Genomic DNA, 5,494 nt, shown 5'->3' on the forward strand with positions numbered 1-5,494 from the left:
AGACACTGCAAGGTTTAAGAGGTGGGGTCCAGTGGGAGGAAGTGACCTCACTGGGTGCGCGCCTTCCTCGCTCTGCTTCTCCACCCGCCCTGGGAACCGTTTTCCTCTGCCCGGGGCGGGTTGGCGCTCTGCCTGGCCCGGCTCCCAGAGCAAGCGGCTCCCAGAAGTGGGCTAGACCGGTGAGTCAGAATAGACCCTTTCTTTTGTAAATTCATTATCTCGGGTATTGCGGCCAATGACAGAAAAAGCTGGTTAGCACATTTTTTTTTTTTCCTTGTGAAAACGAAAATAACTTTAAAAATGTTTCTCAAAGGTATAACTATGTGTGTCCCCTGCCCCCGTTTCTTTTCTAGGTCGGCTTCCTCCCTTGCCCCAGAGAACACTTCGTTTTTTCTTAGAGGAAGAGGCTTCCAGCTCTCCTGCGTTCTGCTTTCCCATGGCTGAAGTGACTCCTCGGGAGGCAGAAAGGGATGGCCCTCCCGGCATGTGAAGGAAATTGCCCCTGGTATGGACATGCCAGTGTCTGGCTGCGTCTCCGGTTCCTTGGGATTTGGCTTGGCCTCCGTCATTAGGGCTAATGTCACCCTCATCAGCTGTTTCTTCCTGAACTCATCGGAAGCCAGGGGTTGGAGGAGACCCTCTGAGCTGTCTTGGAGTTCACCCTGGTTGTGGCGCCCTGGGGAGAAAGCCCCACTGGGCGAGCTTAGTACCCGCACAGCGGGGCTGGGGGGCTGCCTGAGCTCCTGCCAGTTGCTACTCTGCAGGGAAGACATCAGACCTGTGAGCTGCTGTGCTAAGGCTGCAGGCCCCATACTGAGGTAGTGCACGAAGTCCACAGCCAACCCTTTCTATCTCGATGACTTGTGAAGCTGTACTACCCTCCTGCCTTCATTATGTCCAGCTGGAACCTGAGGGGAGCTCTGCGCCTGGAGACCTGGGAGCTTGCCCTTGTCCTGGTTTTCTGTTCAACCCTGATCAAGGCTCTGCCTGGAGTTCCTGCTCCTTAAAGGGACACATTGGGCGCTGGGGATGAGGAGGGGAAGGGGAGCTCACTTTAACATTCCAAGTCCCAACTTGAGGGAAGACGGTTGCCCTGGCCCAGGCACCCTGCAACCAAAATCCATACGTTGAACTCCTAACCCCCAAATTCTAGAATGTATGAAGAGATGAGTCCTTTAAGAGTGACTTAAAATGAGACTGTAAGAATGAGTCCCTACCCAATTTTAGTGGTGTCATGAGGTGACTAGGCCCCACAGATGGTTCCCAGGGGCACACAGGCCCAGTGGGGAAACACGGAAAGGGCCAACTGAAGGCCATAGGCCCAGGAGGCGGGGTCATATGGGACCTTTCCAGAGAGCTGACTAGGGCTTTGCCTTCATGGATGCAACCACCCATGAATTCAGTGGATTAATGCAGTGTCTTAACAGTGGGTCTGCTGTTAAGGCCAGTTTGATCCGGTCTTTTGCGTGTAATGCCCTATACTGCCTAGGGACTCTGTTAGCAAGGGCATTGCCAAATGCCTTGACCTTGTACCAGAGCCATGAGCCAAAACAATACTACATACAGGAGCTGTGGTATTGTGCTATCAGCAACAGAAAATGCACTCGGACAAGTGTTCGTATTTGAGGATCCTATCCGGATACCAGGGACTCAGAAAATGCCTTTCTCATACTTTTCTGTAAAATAAAGGACTGGAAAAGCGGCTAACAGTGGAGTGTGTAGAAGACAGATTAAAGAAGGCTGGAGCACGCCCTTAGGCAGCTGCACATCCCAAACAAGCAAATCCATAGTTGGTGAGTTCTTGGTGTTGCTAAGTCCTTGTCCCAGCACAAGATACTCACTGATCTGGGGCTCGTGGGTGGGGAATTACAATTTCATATCCACACTGGTCTAACACTATTCAGTTAAAACTCAACTGATTACAGCACTCGGGAGGCAGAGGCAGGCGGATCTCCATGAGTTCGAGGCCAGCCTGGGCTACAGAGTGAGTTCCAGGAAAGGCGTAAAGCTACACAGAGAAACCCTGTCTCAAAAAACCAAAACCAAACAAAAACAAACCTCAACTGATTTTAAAAAAAAGTTCCTCAATAATGATCTGGTGTAGAAAATGGCAAAAACAACACAGCCACTCACTTTGACACAGAGCTAGGAAGTCCTGTTAGTTTAACATTTATTAATGAGATTCAACTCTGTTTACCAGACAATGTCAAACACTAGAAAAATGAGTCAACGTATACATGTTTACAAAGCAAAATATTTCTCATCAATTCCCAAGATTCATCACAGTATTAAGTATTATTCAAGTAATATTCTGTTTTTAAGTAGCTGCACATGGGTAATTAAAACACTGAGACCCAGCCTCCAGAGAGGCAAGCCCAAGGGAACCAATTTGAAGGTTGTGACATCACAAAATAGGCTTGTTTACATTGTGCGTCTGATCTTTATTTTTACCGAGTCCCAAAGAACAAAGATACAGAAAAGAAACCAGCACTTCCTATGGGGTCATATTTAAAGGTCCCTCAGATGGAAAAAGACACGATGAACTTTGGCACTTCCAGTGGGCCCCACTAGCTGGAGGGAATAGTGCCTTTCAAGGGGACAGGATTATCAGGCTAACATCCTTTGGGTTATTTGATGATTACTGCCAAGAACTCCTGGTAACAGATGCCCAGAAAAATGTGCCTTCTTCACAGGTGTTCAATCGAATGACCTTATGTCTCATAAACACGGAGGCCACTGTCCCGCTCTTGGTATAGATGAGGGCTTGTAAATCAGCTCTGCAGTAAGTCTTGTTGGTTCTGCAGGCCATCCTGTCTCAGCAAAGCCACTCAGGCACAGGGCACTGTGGCTGTGTTCATCCACAGACTCTGGGATTTCAGGCAATAACTGTTCTCGCCTACCGCAATCCATCTGAATATATACAACACTTGAAACGAGGACACACAAACAGGCAGCAGGTAGGATTTGGTTCACAGGTTGTGGTTCAACACTTCTGTATGTACATCTTCATCCATAACATGTTCACTTAAATAACATCTCTTAGCTGGGCATGGTAGTTATATATGTGTAGTTCCAGCACAGGCAGTCAGGGCAAGAGAGTCTCAATGTGAGCTTGGACTACATGAAACCCAAACTCAGTGAAAACCCCTACAAACTAAAAAACTTAATTGATTTGGTGATAACATGCTGATAGTAGCAGCTATCTGGGAGACTAAGGCAGGAGGATCATTTGAGCCCAGGAGTTTAAGGCCAACAAGAGCTCCTGTTTAAAAATATATATAAACCCCCAAAATATTGTCTTCCCATAACCCCAAACCATGTTTTTTCTAAGTAAAACATTCTTTCATGTTAACTTATTTTCAGTGGTGATGATTAATCCCATGGCTTCCAGCATGCTAAGTATATATATACTTTATCACTGATACCCGCTCCCATTATTTTAATTACAAAAACTGATTTACATTTATTGTAACAAATGCCTGGGCCAGTGATATACCCAGTGAATCAAATATGCACAAAAAAGTAATTGCCACACAGTCCAAGAACCCCCTGGCTGACACTGTTGAAAGAAATGGCTTCTATTCATAGCTCAGCATGTGTATTCATCTTCTACAAAATAGCAGCATTTGTATTAACTGAAAAAAGATGGGCGCAAATCTTAAGAAATGAGAAACGCTGGGGCTGGCAAGATGGCTCTGCGGTGTAGAGCAGTGGTTGCTCTTTCAGAGGACCAGTGTTTCTTTCCCAGGCTTACAACCCGCTGAAACTCCAGTTCTAAGTGATCTGATGATGCCCTCTTCTGGCCTCCGAGGGCACCAGCATGCATGTGCACAGACATACATGAAGGCACAACACCGACATCCATACAATTAAAAAAAAAAATTAATTAGAAAATGCGATGGAAACCAGCTACACACTATACAAGAGAAGGACAGAAACAGACTATGAACATGCTCAGCGGTGACTCTTGCCACTTGGGCGGGGTCCCTAGGAGGCAGATTTCTACTTCTTGTGCACTGGGACTTTTAAAACCATGAATTCCTTATTTGAAGCTCCCAGTGGCTTGGGACTTTATAGTGTTTAGGAATCACTGCAGCCAGCTCTGCTGTCATCCACGTTGACAGAGCCAGAGCCTCCGCAGAGTATGAGTGGGCTCTACACAGGGAGTGGCGTGGGGCAGGGAGCTCCATCGCTGCCTGTTGGGAATAAACAGCCTCTAGGTGGATGGGAACCTAGACTTCTCATTTAAATCGTTCCAAAGTGAGACCAATACCAGTTACAAGGAGGTGCACTTGTGGAGGTCAGAGGACCATGTGAGGTTGGTTCTTCCCTTCCCATCTTTATATAGGTTCTGGAGATGGAACTCAGGTAGGTCCCCAGGCTTGTCCAGCATAGCCTTTAGCCACTGAGCTATCTTACAGGTCCAGGTTTGTTTGTTTGTTTTTAATCATGAACCATAACTGCTTTTACTAGGACAAAAGTGCTGGGGATTCATGGCTTCAGCTCTCTTCCACAGGGGACTGGCAATTATGGAAATCATTTTTCACCGTGGTGAAAGTGCTTTTGCTCTTCTGGAATTTTAGCAGCAGCTGTCCCCAGGGACAGAAAGCCTGGCTCAGAGGTAGGCAGGTGAACAGGTGGGCACCTGGCTTCCTTCCTCCACAAAGCCACCACTGAGCTCAAGATGGGGCAGGGTGGTACTGCTCATAATCAAAACTGCCCCTGTCCTTAAGCTGCGTTTTCAGTATCTGTGAGGCACTTGTCACTTCCTTCAGGCTCACAATGCCCTGTGAGCCAAGCACAAATGTCTGTAAGTGCGGCATGGCCTCCTAAACAGCACCCCCAGGCAGTGGAGCTGCACAGCACCGGGAACACCATGCTTTCCACTGGCCTGGCCTGGTGGTACAGGCCTGTCAGGAAACTGAGGCAGGATGGTAAAAACTCAAGGCCTGACAGTGTAACTTACAAAGGCTGTCTCAAAATTAAAATGAAACAAAACAAAAACAAAACACGTTGGGGGTAGTTCAGTGGTAGGACACATGCTAGTGTGTACAGGGGCATTGATTCAACACCTAGCCTAGAAAAGAAACAACAGCTATGCTGTGTCCTGCCAAACCACCTCCGCTGATGTTTACCCCCAGCTTGGGTTGATTTTCTAAGAGAAATAAAACGAAGCATAAACTCCAAGTTTAGGGCAGTGGAGACTTCCATTTACCCAGGTGTGGTTGAGCATGCCTGTAACCCCAGCTGAAACAGTAGAATTGTGAGTTTGAAGCCAGCCTAGGCTGCTTAGCAAGACCCTGTCTCATAAAAGCAAACCAAATGATTATGAACCAAAACAGAACAAAAACAAACCAACCCTGCTTAATCCAAGCAATTAAAAAACAGCCCAGAGCCTGCTGGTGGTGGCGGAGGCCTTGAATCCCAGAGGCAGGCAGATCAATGAGTCCAAGGCCAGCCTGGTCTACAGAGCAAGTTCCAGGATAGCCAGGGA

This window comes from Onychomys torridus, chromosome 5 (assembly GCF_903995425.1).
Source record: "Onychomys torridus chromosome 5, mOncTor1.1, whole genome shotgun sequence".
NCBI lineage: Eukaryota > Metazoa > Chordata > Mammalia > Rodentia > Cricetidae > Onychomys > Onychomys torridus.